This window comes from Filicampus tigris, chromosome 22 (genome assembly GCF_054856515.1).
Source record: "Filicampus tigris isolate MCC_2025a chromosome 22, RoL_Ftig_1.0, whole genome shotgun sequence".
NCBI classification, from domain to species: domain Eukaryota; kingdom Metazoa; phylum Chordata; class Actinopteri; order Syngnathiformes; family Syngnathidae; genus Filicampus; species Filicampus tigris.
Window position 1 is genome coordinate 542,501 of NC_141238.1, and position 18,992 is coordinate 561,492.

General features: G+C 48.5%; 1 protein-coding gene across 3 annotated transcripts in view; it reads right to left on the minus strand.

The window, feature by feature from the left end:
* The window catches only part of LOC147126296 (peroxisomal succinyl-coenzyme A thioesterase-like), an 85,100-nt gene that overhangs the window by 21,112 nt on the left and 44,996 nt on the right, over positions 1 to 18,992 (minus strand). For 2 of the 3 annotated variants that reach the window (XM_086022877.1, XM_086022878.1), the window contains 2 exons: positions 9,063 to 9,230; positions 7,764 to 7,900 (listed from right to left, as the gene is read on the minus strand). The gene's annotated coding sequence lies outside the window, so the exon portion shown is untranslated. The remainder of the gene's footprint in view (positions 1 to 7,763; positions 7,901 to 9,062; positions 9,231 to 18,992) is intronic. The other variant, XM_086022879.1, reaches the window with a different exon arrangement.

Sequence of the window (18,992 nt, forward strand, 5' to 3'; positions counted from 1 at the left end):
AACCTGCACTTCCCCCCTCCCACTTTTTCCATTTTTGCTTTATCCAGTTCTTCTTGGTCACTAGATCGTCATTTGCATATAAATGGAAATATTTATTGTTACACGTGAGGGAAGTAATGTGCTCATTTTTTCCTCACACACACGTACGCGCGCGCCAGTGTGTATTTTGGGAGTGGCGCAGTTTAGGGCAGGAGAGAGAAAGCAAAACCTCCTAAGAAGTTGAGCAGGCAAACGGAAGACGCGAAAAAGCGGGCCGGCCGGCGGGCCGGCTAAGCCGTAATGACTTGCCCGCCCGCCTCAAAAAAGTTGCAGAAAGAAACTTGATGCGGTAGATAGCGCGCACGTCGCTTTTGTTAAAGAAAAGGCGGGACCAAAACAAAACAAAACAAGGGCTATTTTTTTATCTGAATTAATTTCCGGAAAATTTGGAGATGAATAAGTAGATTGCAACCTTTTCCTTCAAAATTCAACTTTATCATCGTGAGGTTTCGCTCTTTATTCGGGAATTTTTTCCTTAAAAATTTAGAAATTATTTCAGAAAAGTTACGACTATGATGTCTTTAAAAAAAACATTTTTTTTTTAAGATTGAGTCTGTCTTCTTCAATTGTATTTTTTTTTGTCAAGAAAAATAACTGCAACTTTTTATAATTCAACAATTGTCACCCAAAAATGTGACTTGTTGAATGCTTTTGCTTTTTTCTGTAAAAGGCGACGATGTTGGTGACAAATAATATATCATATTATATTACAAACACAATTGGCCAGCGTTTCTTGGAAGAGGCAATAGCAATGAACCACATGCTGCTTCACCAAGTCTGAGACTTCAATGAAAACGAGTTCTCTTACCAAAGGCGTGTTGACCGCAGCCGGTTCACTCACTCACACGCACGCACACACAGGTTAAGTCTTGAGGTCAAGGAGCATCTCCCAGGGTGAACATTAATTTCTCGAATGCATTTGGTATCTGGTTCGGGGGGGTCAGCGGGGCCCACCGGGGCTCTTAATGGCCGTGAGTGCGCGTGTGCGTGTTTTTAAGCGTCGATGGTGCGGGTGTGTGTTTGTTGTTGCTATGTCTGCAGTGGGCGGCAGCTAATTGATGACGCTGATTATTCGTGACACGCTCGTCACGTTATCGGAACATTTCCATCCGATTCATCGTTTTGGAGGCAAAATGGAAATAAACCATTTGTCCTTTTTTTGGTTTCAGAATGTTGTGGAATGATTGATGGGAAATAAAAACAGCATTTGATTTTCCTGAGATTGTTTCGCAACCGATTGGATGTTTGTCGAGCTTTTGTGATGTGTTTATGTAGCAATGGTATAGCCTGCCTGGGTTACGTTGGGGGGGGGGGAAAGGGGCTCACGCAAAATGGACTCCCCTCAATTAATGCATTAGAGGGGTCAAAGGTTATGTAAGCAACATTGGGAATGCTCATCGACAGCCAGCAGGAAAAATGACGCTTATTTTCTTTTCTCTCTCTCGCTCGCTCGCTCTCTATTTTGTTATCATCCAGCATGTCCACAGTGTTCTTAACTTTTTCGAGGGTGGGTGGGGGTGAATCGTCGGGACTTTACGTGCAATCTTCTTCTTCTTGGTCTTGGTGACAAATCCTCCAAATTGCTCGCCAAGTGTTTCCTCAGAGCCGTAATCCCGACGTCTTAACACGTAAACTTGTGATTGGACGGGCGGGAAAAAAAAAAGTGTTCCTTTTTTTTCCCCCCCATTTCTGTTGGGTCGGGTGTCCGTCACCCCGCTGCTAATAATGAGCACGTTCGCTTCGTTAAGCCACATGGCCCAAAGTGACTTTTTTCGGACTTTTGGCAAATTTTGTGGATTTTTAACGCGTCGTTTTTTGCCGTTTATTATGACTTGCATTCCTGTTTTTTCAATGAATTGAAAAAAATGTAAATTACTGTTGGATAAGCAGACTTCCAAATTCCAATTGATTTGTCGTCATGGACGGCGCCCGCTTGAAGTTTTGACGCCGCTTCTCTGCGCGTTTCGACGAGGGAAATGTTGGGCAAGGTTGTGACGCGGCCACTTTTTGTGTCCCGCCCGGCGCCGGAGTGAAAGTGAGGGAGGACGGCGGTGGGCCAGTTTGGCGGGTTTGCTCGCGCGGGGCTCAGACAGCTGAGTCATATTTCAGGCTTGATTGGAAGCGACGGGGCCGCTATTGGCCGGCCGGCTCCCACAGCCGTGTTTGCTTAGCAGAGGCGGCCAAAGCCGCTTTTTCTTATGGACCAACAACCGCGCCCGCGTCGGAAGTCACAGCGTCCAATGTCCGTCCCTCTCACACTCACTCGCAACTCTTGTTCACGCCACGTCATGCCGACCAAAGCGAAGTACCGATGACTTTGGTCGAAGTGAGTTAAGGAGTTTCATTTGGACAAAAGCGGTGTTTTTATTCTCTCTCTCATGCATACGATTGGATGTTTGCAGCTCCCCGACAAGAGCACTCCAACTTGGAGTATTTTGCCCAATTCCGAAACGTAAACCTTGCCTATTTTCCACCGGGTCGCGACCCTCACGCCGACGTCTGCTCAACGCAGCTCGCCCGCTTCAAAAATATTCCCAAAAAGACTAAAAATATTCTGGATGTTTGCTATTAGAGTAATTTCGCAAGGCTGCTGTGTATTTTGGTGTTGAGGTTAGCCTGTGAATGAAAACAATGGGCACACATGTTTTCCCAGTTAATGGACAGTGTGCACAGGCTGAGCTCGCTCTATTTGACTAACCTCGCGCTGAACCCCCCTCTGCGGTTGACCGGGGGGGGGGGGGGGTGTCCTAAATGAATGAAGCCTCTGGCCTCCGCCGTGTTTGCCTTGGCGCGCCGGGAACAGCGCAAATCAGCTGACCGCTGCACTAAGCGCACTTTTTTTGATGTCGCCGTGTTTGTTAGCTCGGGCGTCCAATCGCAGCCGTAATTAAAGACAACATTTGCAGTCGCGGGCCGCTCCGTTTACGTTATGTCTCGCGGACCAGCAAGTGGACAAAAAAAGGCCAGCTCGGGAGATTGCAGCAACTTTTGGGGAAAATCGGGCAGCTCATTCTTCCACATCAACCTTTTTTTTCCCCCCCCCCAATGGACATTGTGCTGCTCCTTCTGGTGTGCACGTCTTGGCCACCTGAGGGCAGTATAGTACAGGCATAACAGATGCACTGTACGCGCAACCATCTCAGCTCCTCTGTAAACTGCAGGAATAGTTGCTCTTCACAGAGGATAAAGAATGGATGTATATTTTTTATAGTCTGACTTGAAAAGTCGGGTCACTCTTAGCTCAAGGCACCGCTGTAGTACTACGCGAGCAAGTGACATGGGCCGTATCAAATGTTTATCTGCGTAATAAAATGGAATTTCCTCAACGAAAGGAAGAAAAAGTCTTGTGTCTGTTACCGCCTCCCCAAAAAAAGAAAAACCGCAGACAAACACACGGAGGCTTTGTGGCAAACAAAACGCTGCGCTTGTGTTACCGGCGAGAGGCTGTGGGAACGACCCCGCCGTCACTCGTTATTTCTGTCCTGACACTCGCATAAAGTCCATCAAGTTGATGAAATTCCTTGAATGGAGCCAAGTTTGGACCCACTTTGTCTTCCCAGGCAAAGTGGGAACACCTGCCCGCCCTACCTGGGCCTCCGGCAGGACCTCGAGGTCCCGGGGTTGGAACCCGGAGCTTCATCGGGGCCGGCTGGCCTTTTGTGGCGGCCGCTCGGATTGCCGGCTCCGTAAGGCAATACGCCAACTACACGGGGTCCCAGCCGCTTCGTTCGTTGACGGGCGGCCGTTCATCACGTGGGGGGCTGAATGGCGCACCTGCGTCATTGTGGCGCCGGTCCTCTCATGACCTCCAGAAATGTGAAACCATGAAAAAGAAAACTTATGTAAGCCATTTGGACGCGCGAGTAGAACAGCTACTAGCTAGACTAGTTAGCAACTGTGCGCTTGTCTTGGTCGGATTCTTTTTACAGGTTCTTGACTTGCTACTTGGCTTTTATTTGGTACTTGACCAGTACAGAAGTTAACTTGGTTCTGGGCTGATTTTTTTGACTTGGTTTTTAGTGCTTCTTCTGTTTTTTGTCTCGACTTTGCTCTTATTTTTTAATTTACTCGGTTTTGACTGGTCTTGACTATTTTTTGAGATGTTGGATTTAAAAAAAAATATTTTTTGTTTGTCCAGTTCCTCACTCGATTTTTGGTGTGTCTCTTGACTGGTTCTTATTTCAATTTGGACTTTTCTTCTGCTTTTACAGGTTCTCAGCTTGGCTCTGGACTTGGTTCTCACTCGCTTTTCACTGGTTCTTATCTTGATTCCGTTTTTAACTTTTTAAATTTTTGGAAGCGCTATTTTTTGGGCCGGCTTCTTGGCATTGTGCGCGCGGGTCACGCGTGGGTTGCGGGGGGCCTTGGAGGCCAGTCGCGGCCCGACGGGAAAAGACCAAACTTCCTACGGCGGCGAACAATGGCGGCGGGGGTCGGCGGCGGGGGGTGGGAGGGGCCCAGGAAGTGTACAATAGGCCGTTTGGCAGCTGGTTACATGTGAAGCCAGCTGTGAAGGACATTAGCCGGGAGGACCAGCACCACATTGCCGCCTCGTTGTTACTGGCGTTATTGTCACGGCCGTTATTGTTACTGGCGTTATTGTTACGGCTGCCTGTTTGCTAAAGCGACGAGGCGAGGCGAGCCTAATCCGGACGTCAGCGCTCGCGCGAATGACCTAATTGCTCTCGCAGTCAAAACGTAGAGCGAGGCCCTGACGCTAAGCCCCCGGGAGCCCCCGCGCTGCAAAGTGGTCGTCATTCCCCGGTTTTAGCGTCAACTCCGAGCGCCGACAATGAAGAAGTCATCACAACTTCTTCAATAAGTCGTCCACTCAGCTTCCATTGGGATTTACTCACCCGGCAAACGATAGACTTGAAAGAGTTGCAAGGTTCAAATTTCTAGCTCGTTCAGACATTCGCAAGGCTATTTTTCACAGAAATGACCAATTTACCCACAATGCCATATTTCATTGAAACGAATGAAAACATTTCCCGAATTGAACTTCCGCATTTGGATCGGGTCTCGACGAGTCCAAAATCAGAAAGAGGACGAGAATCAAGTCAAAAGCTAATCAATGTTTCCAATTTCCTTGACTTCTTTTTTGACTACGAATTCACTTGTTTTTCCCTCATGGTCATGATTTAGATGAGTTATTGACATGCTGCTGAAACTTCTTTTTGGACTTCGGGACTCAGCATTGACATGGTTCCTGACCCCTCACGAACCGTCTCAAGAGATTCTCATCGCGCGTCCGAGCCACACGGGCGGCTGCGCTTATCTCGCCATTTCCTCCGGCGTTAATCCAATCGAGCGGGCCCGGCCGGGCCCGGGACGACCACGGTAGCAAGCCGATGCCTGTCTTCACCTCGCTAGTAGCCGCGCGGGCCACGAGCCCCTCGTCCAGCTGCGCGCGCGACAGCCACACCGACGCGGGTCGGAGGTCGGAGGTGGCGGGTCGTCGGGGTGAGGCCGCCGGGGCTTCTGGGGCTGAGGCGGGGCTCCGAGGCTCGGTGCCTTGCTGTAACTCAAGCTGTCGGGCGGGGCGGAGGTGGCCTCCCCAAAGCACGACGCCTGCCTCTTCCAATACCACATCATCAGGAGCCACAGATAGATGGACGGACGGAGGGACAGGAAGATGTTACAAGAGCCTCCATCCTCGCTCCTTCCTTTCAACTGAGAGCTGTTGAACTTGGCCTTGCCGTCACTCCAACGTAACGCAACACCCGGGCCAGACCTTGCGATGGGGTGGGGGAGATTTGGGGGGTGGGGGCGTGGGGGGGGGGGTTCCCGGCTAGGGTGACAGTCTCCGCTGGGACGCAGAGTGCATTTCAAACCCATCAGTGTCAGTTAGTTGACTAAGTGGTGACATAATCACCATCGCCATGGATGCTCCTCTGGGAGGAGAGAGGGGGCGGGCCTGAAGTGGGTGGGGGGGGCCCCCTCCGGTCACGCATGGAGGGGGCCGTCAATACGTTTTTGCTTTTTAAATGCACATTTGTACATGGGGCTACCAACAAAATGCCAAAAATGGTAAGAGGTGGTTCCAACGCCGATTTCTTGGCCCTCGAGCTCACTGAGGACATACCGGCCCAAAAAAGATTGACAGAGATGCCTCGGCTTGCAAAGTTCCAAGCAAGCAACTTTTCCCCGAGCACTAGATGGCACTCACGAATGACAATTACACTGCCTCTCTCTCATACGTACCTTTTGAATAAATAAATAATTTGCGTCAAACGATAAGGCAGTAAAACACTCCGTTGAAATCCCTTTTATGTGTTCTTCTCGCACCTTAAATCAGCGGCTATCTTAACGGCGTTCCTCTTCTGGATGATTTGGATTTTAATGACTATGTTCACGCCGCGTGTTCATCAACAATGGCGCTCGCCAACACACAATTTCATCACTCATTTCACACTTTACGCCGCTTATTTACGATGCGGACGCCTTCATTTCGCCCGCTAGTTTGGATGCGTAATTAAGTCCGACGGGTCGGTCAGGGGATGAGAGCAAAAAAAGGGAAGAATGTTTTCCCACTGACGCTCCGAGCACCAGACGGTGGTCCGAAAGGTGTCGAGTGGTGTCAAAGCTCGGGAGCCTCCGAGACGACCCGGGCGTTTTTTGGTAGGTTTACCAATGACACGCCCGCCAAATTCCGTCTTGCAAAGTCAAACTGGCTGCCGACCACTCAATTATTTGATTTGATTTTTTTTAACTCTGGAGGAAAGCACCCCTGGGAAGAGCTGCATCAAACCAACCTGGAATCTTCCTGCGCGTTTTCCGACAGCGCTTCTTGAGACTTTTTGTACGTCTTCTCATGATTGACGGGCCTGCCAAATTCCATGTTGCCAAGTCAAAGTATATTTGGGGGGGAATTTTCAAAAACGAGTGCAGGGGCCAAGGGTCCATGACTTACAAAATGGGCACTTGAAAGCAACATGGCAGGCAGCCTGTGTCTTTTGGGCCATGGCTTCTTGAGGCTTTTTTGTGGGTCTTCTCATGATGGACGCACCCACCAAATTTCATGTTGAGAAATCAAACCGGCTGGAGGGGCTGGATTTTCTCTTTGCAAATATTCTTGAGTGCGTTGTTCTGAGCAATTTGGGCCTTTCAGTCAAGTTGACTTTTTGCTCATGTTGTGCTCAGTGTGAAGCCATTTTGACTCACGCGCACGCCAACTCCTGGAAAGACACGCGAGAGCGAGGGGGCGTTGTCGTCTTCTAGGAACCTTACCCGCTCTCGAATCATCTGTTGAATCAGACTTTCCTGGCTAGGGCGTCACGTTCCTTTAAGAGGCGCCGCCGCCAAGGACACGCCAGCGCGTCGTCCCATCGCAAACAGGAAGTGGCCTTTTAAATCACAGGAAGTGCACCTTGTCATATTTACAGCGCGAGCGCGGCGCGGCGGGAGGAGGATAACGTGCCTTTATTGCAGCTTGTCAGAGTGATGGAGAGCTCAAGGCCTTATCACACAACTTTGGATGGCAATATATACTTTTATCTAGCCGCCCCCCCCGTCCCCTCAATACTATCAAGCTTTGCACCCCCCTTTTCAATAGCAGTATATATATTTTTATCAGCAGCCCTCCATTGTCGGGGACAGGCCATCCGTGTGTGTGCGTGCGCAATAATCTCATGCAGCAGATTAAGTGGATTAATTAGGCTTCCATTCATGGGGGTGAATCGCTACCTAAAGAGCTTCCCGCTGCAATGACAAGGATTTTTCACCCGTAATTATCCCGGGAAGTGGCCTCCGCCGCCGCCGCCGCCGCCGCCGCCGCCGCCTCCGCCGCCGCCGCCGCCGCACGCACCAGAAAGAGCAGGTGGGAGTTTTCCATCCTTGCCTGACGCACCTCAAAGATTCTCTTCATGCAAAAAAAATACACAAATTGACATTATTGTCAAGATCACCTTCTGTTGAAAGAAAGAAAAAACAAATAATCAACTGAAACTGGAGAATTTTTTTTTTTGTCTTTATGTTTAAACCTGAGCTTTTGAAAAGGGACCAAAAAAAGCAACCGTTTATTCGGAAAGGAGGTACAAATACTGTTATGTGTACGTGAATAAATGTATATTAATCATGAAATCACAATTTACAGTCAAGTGTATTATTTTAATTTAGTGATGAATCAACCGACTATTTAATTTTGAAAACCGCAATATAAAATGTATAAAAATAGCACTACATTGTCTATTTTAGTCATTTCTGTTTTATGGTCAGTTTCAAGTGTCTTATATATGATTTTGACATCGATATAAGAAACTATAATCAATATTAATACATCGTAATTCAATCGATGTGTAGAGTGCTTTATTTTTCTCATATCTACGTAATTTGTCAGCTTTATGAAATAAACAGAATGAAGAAAAGAAAAAACGGAAACAACTCAAGTTGGGTAACTGAGCAAGGCTTCCTCGACTTCCTCTTCCTGCTTCAAAGTAGGTCAGCAACATTTCCTTTCTGACCTTATTGATTTATGCACTGACACAAAAAAAAAAAAAAAAGAAATTCTGATCATTCGCCTTCAACTCAGACGCTGGCGGGAAAAGGAAAAGAAGCAGCACAGAAACTACTCCGTGTTCATTCCTTGCAATTGAAACCCTAAAATGACGCATTTTTGTAATTCCTTTCATTTCTCCGAGGGAGGGAGTAATTATGGCGCCCCCTGCCCCCGCAGCTCACCTTGCCACTTCTAATGAGCTCTGCAGGCTTCTCGCGTCATTGTGGAGCTAAAATCCACGCGGAAAAAATCACAAACAGTCGGAAACATTGAATCTTGCCTGTGTGATGCGCAGCGGGTGCACCGAGGCACCACATCCCATTGGGGGTGCGCGACACTACCGCCAAACGTCGCCTACGGTGGATTGACCAATCGTTTCAATGAGAAACTTGGCGCCCCCCCTTTTCCAAAATGTTAAGAGCCTGCTCTGGATCTGCCACTCTTTGAAATTTGAAGACACATAGCATTTGCAGAGTTGTTGCGCACCCCCTCCAAGATACAAAACAAATCCCCGAAAGGGGCTCACTTTGTTTCTCAACAGTCCTCGGCGTCCCCTCACTCGACTCCGTCACCGTGAGAATCATCTCACCTCGGCGTGATTCACTTCCTGTTTCGGGAGCGCGGGAGGTGCGAAGTCTCCTCGCAGAAAAGTCTCTTAGAAGCGGCCGCCGAGAAACTTGACACTTTTCGCTGCCTTGACGCAAAAAAAAAAAAAAAAAAAAGCAGCATAATCAGAATGGCACTTTCACTTTCAGAAAGACGCACCGCCAGGAGGGGAAAACAACAACTCATTTCAGCAGACTTTTTGCAAAAATGCCCTCAAGCAAATTGGAGCCACGATTTCAAGTGGAGCTTTGACCTTCAGGCTTGCAACTTACAAGGGCGACTTGCCAGACTGTGGGGGCGTGCGGGCGGGCATTGAGCAAGATTTCGCACCGATTATGACGATGACGACCACGCTGCTCGACTGGATTGTACAAATGACAGCGCCACAAGTTAAGAAGTTTGACTTCTCCCGACTCCTTTTCAATCATGTACAATCCGACTGGCCATTTTGGGCGTCTTTGACTGTGAGAAAAAAAATGAAGGTGAGATGGAAATGAAAAGTTGAAGGTTTCCCGATTGGTCGTCGGCCCTGGCGAGCGTCGCGGGAGAATGCGCGACCTCTCGTAATTACGGCGCAATTATGCGCCGATAACATCGGCGCTATTGCGGGCGGGAAAAGGGGGGGGAAAAAAAGTCAGGATACGGAAGACTTTGGCGTCTCCGAGGGGACGCAGAAACAAAAGATGCAAAAAAAGGAAAAAAAACTTTAATTAGGCCCCAAGAAAAGACTCATTAGGACCAAAAAAAAAAAAGTGGGCCAGATCCTTAACTGGATTTCTTCCTTTCATTGGCAAAACTTTGCAAAGTTTGAAAGGACAAAGTGGAAAATGTTCACAGGAAGGTCGCCTGTACACTGCTGGAGCCGTTGCCACTTCTTCAAATAGATGACTGGTCGCTAAATCAATCTCAGGGCACACGCAGCCAACGCAGGACCAGGGATTGGTCGGCAGGTCAAAAAAAAAAGAAAAAAAAATGTGACCAACTGACGTGCCTTAAAATTGCCTTGAATCTGTCCAACAAAAATAGAGAACCCCAAAAATTAAATCGAGTGCAGGTGGTGGTATGCAAAGTGAGCAGCAAGAAATAAGCCCACCAAAGGAAGTGTGCTGAAACGTTGTTCCAGTGGCGCGCTTTTATTTTGAAGGCCTGACCTTTGACAGGATGTGAGGCCAACGACGTGAAACTCATTCATTCATTCATCTTGACTTCACATCATTTTCCAAACGTCAAAACCATTTTTGGGGTGTCATTGGCATTACGTGATGTTTTTTCCACATTTGGCACGAAAGATTTTTGGCAGACTTTCAGGAATGGATTCACCACCAAAGAAAAAATCTAGATTACTGCGCCGAGGTACGACCGTCAAGACTTTTCCCATGACATTTTTCTTTTTGTTTAAAATATGCGCCTTTACTGGGCAAACACTCCATTATGGTGTCACTTTGGCCCAATCTTAAATGAGGCTTTTTTTTTTCTTTCTTTTTTTTTTTTTTTGTGTCTTTCAGGTGAGTCCAAATCAAACATTGGGCTTGAACGAATAAAAAGAAGGAAAGATGGATGTGCTGTTTGCGTGAGATAGGAGGAGGCGGCGGCGCCATTCCTTCTTTGTGAAAGGCCACCTGATTGCAGGCGCAGGAGCGCCCCATAAATTGTGATTGGGATCGCGCTCATATTCCCGCGTCAGCAAGATGAATGCGGCCGGCGCCGCTCCACTACATCCCGCATCATAATTCCAAGCGGCAACATTTATTTTAGGGCACTGCCAGGAATTTGTTTATTAACATGCCGCATTTTTATTTATATGCCAGCCATGGAAGGAGACAATCGGATTCTTTTTGTTGTGACAGAAATGGACTCAGAAGAACTGAATCAATCAGATTAGGCAAATGCTTTGCTTCTTAATGACTTTGATTTGCTTCATTTATTTTGTGCGTGATTTGGGTTCCTATTTTATTGACGAATAAAAAGTATCAACATGATTATTATTAAAAGCAAGCAGAAAGAGCTTTTTTTTTTTTTAAAAAAAAAAGAGATCTTTATATATTTGATAAACAGCACAGTTAATATAGATCTCAGAATTGATCATGACAGACATATTGATTATGATAACAGTCGTCGGCAAGGTGGTATGTTACACGCTAAAGCTTAACACGGACACTCCATTCCACAAAGAACATACGTGAAATGAATAGAAAACGTTGAAAAAAAGAAAACAGGCCAAATCTAAAGATGAGGATTTGTGCACTAAATACAAAAATACGAAACAAACAAAATTAAAAAACACCGACACAATCTAACAGCATCTTAAATCAAACATTGCTGCTCAACTTTGATTACTTCTGAAACAGATTTTTCTTTTTAATATTGTGACCATTTGCTCGAAATGAATATTTGGGAGTTATGATGTCTAGACTAAAAAAAAAAAAAGTTCATTTTATAAAAAGATTTACTGAATTTGTTTTGGAACACAGCATTGAACCTTTTTGTGAAACAAAAAAAAACAAAAAAATTCTACAAAATCACACTGCTATTTTATTTTTAAATCGTTATTGGGACATAAAGTAAAAAAAAAAAACCAAAAAACAGAATACTTTTGTCATCTTATTTAGCTTCAAGAGAGCCTAAAATGAAAACTAAAAAATGAACGTCAACAAACACTTCAAGTTTGTATTTGGACACTTTTGAGCCCAGTAATAAGATTTTTTTTGGGGGGGGGTGTAAAAGTAGAACAAATGTGACACCAAAATCTCTGAAATTGCACAAGCGCAGCGCACAAATCAGCTCATCAGGAACGGTCGCTATCGGCACGCACATTTCCGTGAGAAAGCAGAAACGTTTGATAATCAGCCCATCTGATCAAGCAGCTAACTAACATCCTTCCCATGAATCAATCCGGCCCCGAAAGCCCGGCGACCATTAGCACGTAAACGACTCGAAAGCCGACTCGGGTGTCAGATAAGCCGCCGCAAACGCCGCCTTGGCTGGGCCGGCTCCTTCTTCTCGCGCCGCCTCAACGGGCCGCGGGAGTGGCGAGCGGCTCTTATCGCGGCTTGCCATAAAGTGCTATCAGCGCCGCTTATCGCACGTAAGAGGAAAAAGCCGGCGTGCCGTCTTATCAGGGACGCTAAAAGAGGAAATCAAGGCGTCGCGGGGCCTTCGTCGCTGATGGATGAGCGCCTTTGAGCGGCGTGTGTCGCTTTGGCCCCAAAAAAACCCCCCCAAAAAAATCATCAAAATGTTTCGGAGAGTTTTTAGCTCACGACGCTATCGCCGTCTTGGCTTCCTGTCACGGAATGATGACGTCATAGCTCGGTTCCAGTACATTTCAGAGTCAATTTCAATTGTAATCGTGAATTCCGATGGGAATCGCCTTTCTGCCCTTCCTTCTCCGATCGGCTGACGAGTTTGAGTTCAAAAGATGACATTTCAAAGCATGTCGACTTCCTGTAAAAACTTCAACGGCGCAAATCGGAAGCACGTGGACTGCCAATTGTTTTGGGGGAAATTTTCTTTGGGTTTTTTTTTTTTTTTTTTGTCGTTGTTGAAAATTCCACAAAGATGGCCGCCACTTGCTGCTTCGCTACAGTAAGAAAAAAAAAAAACACAAAAAAAACGGTAAAATTCTAAAAAGAATCATTCCAGATTTTATTTTAAGGCCAAGCAAGCCATATATGTTTTTTTTTGTTAGCGCTAACGCACGTTCATCTGGTATCCTTTCCCGCCGCGTGTTCTCTCGTGACTGCGCCCCTTTTTGTTTATCGGCGGCGCTCTCCGCTGAGCGTTTTATCTGGCCGCCCACCTTTGCACGCGGCGGCGAGTATCACGCGTAATTATCTCGGCGTATTCCCTCTCCACGCCCTATCGTGGGCGTCCATCTCGCCGTCGGAATTACACGCCGAGCGAGGGACAAGACGACGGCGTGTCCGCGCGACGGCCTCGTCTCAGGTGTAATTACTTTTCCGCTTTTATCTGCCATCGACTTTGCATCCGCGCGCACCCCCCTCTTATGCCCCCCCCCCCCGCCTCCGCCGCATAATGAAGCCGCGGCCCCCCCCCCCCGCCAAAGTCGGCGTGACCTTCCCGCTAGCATTGTGGCAATAAGAAAACCAATTAATGACTTATCCGTCCATCTCAATGTCAAGTCTTTTTCTGAGGTGTACTATTATGTCGCCCCGGCTGACGTCCGGGACGTTAATTAAGTCGGCGCCGCGGCGCACTCGCCTTCAACTTGACGACGACGGTGATGATGATGATGTCGCCCGGCGAGGACCGGAACATCGTAGCCTAGCGAAGCAGTGGCCAGAAATCGGCACAGCTGCTCACCGGCTCATCTGATTGGACACTTCCGGTGGGACGTGCGCTGAAGATGAAAAGCTTTTGCTAAATGCGAAAAAAGTGACAGAATATCGTCCCTCAAAATCTGCGCCCGGTGGTTATTTTGGTCAAAGTCCAAAACTTCAGAAGGGAAAAAAACTGTTGATAAAAAGCTCCCAGATGATGGAAACGCCGGCGGAAAGGACCTGTCAGGTTCCCAAAAGCGGAAAACTGGGAAATCCTTGACCAGGGAAGTCGTGTTTGTTCTGTTTTTTTGGGGTTGTTTTTTTTGTGTTTTCATGCTTTGGGTGCTTTCCCAAACTTTCTTCCACTGGTCCAATTTGCATTTTGGGCCCAGTTAGGAACGAAGCTCGCGTGCGTCCCAGAGGACATTCCAACATTCCCATACAGCAAATTAGACTCGCATCGTTTTTGTACGCGTTTTTCTTGATTTTTCTTCTTTTTTTGGGGGGGGGGGGGCTGGGATATAAATGACACGGTGGCCCCGCAAGTGTGGAGTGCGCGCGGCGCGGATATCTTTTAATTTCCTGAATGCAATTCTGCTCCAAACACTAATTAATTTGTATTTGATCATTTGCCCACTTTCACGCCCCGGCTGCAATTTTAACTTTGGGGCCGCGCCGGCAACTTTAATTAAAGCGCAAGTGGCCGCATTTATCATCCCGACCGCCCCCTTCTCCCGCAATGCTTTGCGGCACAACTGGAGAGAAAAGAAGTCCAAAGTTGAGAGCAAGTTGGCTGCCGATCGACCTCGCGGAGAACCGGAAGGAAACTCCAAGTCTGTGCCGGCGCTCTCTTCCGGGTTTGTCCCCGAGAGGTGGTTTTGACCTCCTGCGGGCTTCCGTTTGGAACGCACGAGAAGTGTGCGCGTGGTTCTTCACCTGCTCAATGTCTAACGAGGCACAAGTGCCGACTTGGCGCCGGACAAATAAAAGGGAGACGAGTTGGCTTGAAGTCGTAGCACAATTTTCAAACGGGTTCTTTGCTGCCTGAACGTGCTGGGCCGATTGGTCACGAAAAGTGCGGACCGTCAGCATCCCGGTTGTCGTCCTGGATTGTAACCTATTCAGTTGGCCGCTTCTTCATTCCCGTCCTCCTCTTCTCTTGGGACCCCACCTGGAGTCGTCCTCTGCCTTCTCAAGGAACCTTTGCTTGGTTTGCTTTGGCGGTCTGGTTTGGACCTCGGAAACTTGACAATGCCGCAAAGCGACATTTCTCCAAAGTTCTCCCAGACTGTTTGATTGCTGTTGAGTTGAATGTGTCGTCCGTCTTCCAATTTGAATGAAGCCCGTCGTTCGGCCGGTTCTTTAGGTTGGATCCATTTCCCGCTGATATTCTGCCTTCTCCAAGTTGAACGAGAGCCCAAGCGGGAATGTCACCGGAAACGCCCAAAGTCTCCTCGCCCTCAAACATTTTGGTCTCGATTCGATTCGATGATTCTTTCTACTTTTAATTCCCGTCCCTTCGCTGGACTCCCCATCGCGATAAAGAGCCGTTCAGGAACGTCGGGGCCTTTGTTGGGCCGTAACTTTCCCCCGGAGCAAAAAGCGAGTGTTGCTCTTTTGTCTCAAGCTGAGCGGCTTTGGTGGCACAGGTGGATTTTTTAATAGGATTCGCCGAGCGCTGCGGAGATTCCCGCGCGCGAGCATGCATATGCATGCGTCGGGCTCGGCTTAATAAGCTAACGTTAGCTTTTAAGTCTGCAGGGGTCTTAATAAAAAAAAAAAAAAAAAAAAGCAGAGTGGATTGCGCCTGCAGCCTGAGGGAAGATTTCTGTTTGGACACTTTCTTGTTTCCACAGAACAAACATGACAGACTTGCGAATTAAGGAGACTTTCATGTACTCGGAATGACTTTTCATTGTGCTTCAACGTCCGCACACATTTGGAAGTACTTTTGCAATTCTTTCAAAGGGTTGAACTGCAAAGCAAAATTGCCTCAGAAATTGGACAGGGGCAAAAAAGTAACACAGCCTAGAATTTTTAAGATACGGTTTTTAAGAAATTATATATATATATATATTAATGGAAATTAAAACACGATTCATCGATTGACAAAATCGACAGATGAATGGATTATCCAAATGACTGTTAGCCGCAGCCCTACAATTGATGACATTTTGACGCATCGATCACAAGCCGACTGGACGCTGACCATTCTTTTTGTCCATCTGTGATCCTGTTGCTTGTGGGAGGGGGGTGCGGGGGCGTGGGGGGGGGGTTTGTGCCTGCCATGTCAGTTGCAAGGACCCCAATGGATGTTGCGCAAGTCAACGCAAGCTGCGATTGGTCGAGAGGAAGCGGCGGCTGGCGGGCGCCTTTTTTTGCCGCATTAATTACAAGCTGATGAGCATGACGCCGGCCGGTGCAGGAGACTATCATTTAATTGGGGGTGGGGGGGGGGGGCGAGTTGGGGGATCACGATCACAATTGCTGCAGCTTCGAATTAGAAAAACAGTTCAACTCTTATCACCACACACACATATTCCTGCGCGTGCGTGATTGGGCGCGATGTTTGCGGATACAAGACGAAGACGACCAAAGCGGGAGAAGACGAATGCCTCCAAACGCGCGACACCGGCGAAACAAGAGCGCAAATAAAGAGATTCGCATCGGCAACCTTATCGCGCCACGCACACGCACACTTTTGTGTCCTCCTTGTGCAAGCCTGATTGTGTGTGGCCGCGCTTAAAGCGGACGTCAACCCAAACATTTTTTTCCAGAATATGCTAGCAGGCTCGCATGCTACATATTCTGGAAAAAAAAAAAAACATTTGGGTTGACTTCCCCTTGACCACAAAGCAACAAAGTGTGTCCTCTCCTTTGACTTGAACGCGATGGAAATCGGAGAATCGTTTTTGAGGAGGGTTATCGTGCCGATTTTCCGGTGTCGAGCCGCCAATCTTCCAAGTGTGACACATTCCTGACGAGAGAGGCAAGATGGAGACGCTGACTTGGATCACTCGGCGTATCATACCTTGACCGCGTGTGTGCGCGCGTGCGTGTGTGTTTGGGATTTTTCCTGGGAAAATGTCCGCCTGGCCGACCCACTCCGAGTCGGGCCCACGCGCACCCCTGGCCGGCTCGGCAGCCAAATTGTGCTGCAGAAGAGGCCCGCGGCGCTTGGAGAGGAGGAGGGTATAACACACACACACACACACACACGGTGGAGAAGCGGAGAAGGCGCATTGGCCGGCCTTGAAAGGCAGACGCTGCGCATTTGGATTGTCAGGTTTGGGAAGCAGGAGGAAGAGGGGAGGGGAGGGGGGGAAGGAGAGCTGGCTCTTGGGGGGGGGGGGGGTCACCCGGGATGGAAAAGCGCCATCGTACACCTGGGAAGGAGCCCAGTTGGAGGAAAAGTGGCCTACGCACATTTCCGGTTCAGCCCCAAAAACACAGTGCCGAAAAATCGATTCTTTGACCTTTTTTTTAAAAAAATGTATCGTTTTATTCTTTTGTTTAATCTGCTTTCAATAAATATTTGCTTTGCTTTTTTTCTTTTCCTGAGTGTTTCTAATGACCTTTTTTAATTATTTTTTTTTTACACAAAGGACATTGACACTCCTGTTGAATATTCGAAGCCGGATGCAGTTCTGCTTCTTTGGGGTGGGGAAAAAAAAAAAAAGGTTTCTTTTCACCACCGCAACATACACACACACACACACACACACACACATTTGATGAGCTTGTGCAAAAGTGCCGATGTGTGTGAGTGTGTGTGCGTCAATGAGCGTTGCCACTTTGCCTGGCCTCCTCGCTCGGATGGCTTTAGCGTGCCGAGCGAGCGCGCTGGAGCAGGAAATCCTGATTCGCAGCCTATCAGCAAAACAGCACAAAAAGCACATACAGTATATCAAGCAACCCGCAGACCCCCTCCCCTCCAATATTAGACCCCCCCCCTCCATCCCCTCCGCCCTCCCTCGACCTAAGACGGCCTAATCGGGCCTGGCGACTCGGCCGCTTGCGAGTCCTGCGTTGCGCAATCAACCCGCTCCTCAATTGAAAACGGCATTTCACTTATAAGGTTTCGACCGTTGCGTAACAAACGGCGACGTCTTGCAAATTGGAGTAAAAAGAGATTCTTGGAAACTTTTTAACGTCCGGCTTCTTTGCATTGCTCGTGCGGACGGCGGAAATATCGCAATTCCGACAAATTCCGAGTTGCAAGTTGTGCGGTGTGTCTTTTTTTTCCCCAATGCAAAACGGGCGGCCGGGCTCAAAGAAAGCTCGCGAAAAGTGAAGGAGCCCCGCTCGGCCTTCATTACGCCGCCGTCCGTGTGATCCGGGCCGCGGCTTTGATAATTAGCCGAGCCAAATGAACGTGGAATTCTTTGGCTTTCAAAGGCCAGACGTGGCCCCTTCATTACGGCCGTGTAATTAAAAGTCCCAATCAAAAAGGGGGAGAAAGAGGGTGGGTGGGGGGGGCAAGAAGAGCCCAGTTAATCCCCCGGCCGTCAACGACACGCCGTTGACCTCAAGTGCAAAAAAGTCCGCCGCGACGCTAACATTTGAGCAGGGAAAGGCTCAAAAAGACAAAGCTCACCTCCTCCTGCCACGCGCACAAAGACGAGCATTTTTGTTCTGGGGAGGCTCATTAGGGCCCCCCCAAAGGCGGGCGGGATGTCGCCTGGCATGCAATTAAGGGCAGAATGGATTTACTTTTGAAAAGTTGAAGCGCTTTGGACGCCGGCGTGTCACACGCGCTGATGCTAAGACCCGGCGGGGGGGGGCGGGCGGGCGGCGCGGGCGGCGGCCACGCCAATCAGGAGGTGTGAGGAATTAGCGCCCCGCAAACACGCGGGTCACGTCAGCGGCAAGAACGAGTCGGCCGACGGACAAAAATCTCCCATCGAGCCCAACGACGCTCGCGACCATTTTTACTCTTTTATGCTCAGATGATTTGATTTGGATTATTTGACTATTCTCTTATTTTAACACACCATTTTATTTGGAATGAATCCTGTATTTTGGGGGGTTATTTTGCTCTTCTTTTGTTCTGCTGAACATCCAAGCAAATCCAGCTCAGGACACTCTCGAACTCGGGACATTCGAAGATGTGCGAGGTTGACGAATCCAAAATGCGAGATTGCGGTTTCCGGCCGGACGTTGGGGCAACGCTTAAACGCTCAACGCCAAAGTAGCGATAGGCGAGGCGGCTCCTTTGGCATCTTCCGAGGACTGCTGCGCCTTAAATGGAGAGGATCTTTGGCTGCAGCGTCGAAGCGCTTGAGAGGGAGTCGCTCGACAAAGTCGTCAAAAGTGATTAAACAGGCGGCGTCCGGGCGCGACAAAGGCGAGCTTACGCCGAGCGTCGACTCCGCGAAAGAAGGTGAAGACGAGCGCGGCGGCTTCAGGTGGGACCGACGCTGATTAGCGCTCGCCGCTAATCCAAAGGCCCGCGCTCGTCTCTTGAACCGGAAAGCCGGCCTGATCGCGGCCGCTTTGTCGCGATTCCCCGGCGGCGACAATGAGGATCCCGAACAAAAAAGCCGCGCGACCCCGGGTGACGTTGGCCT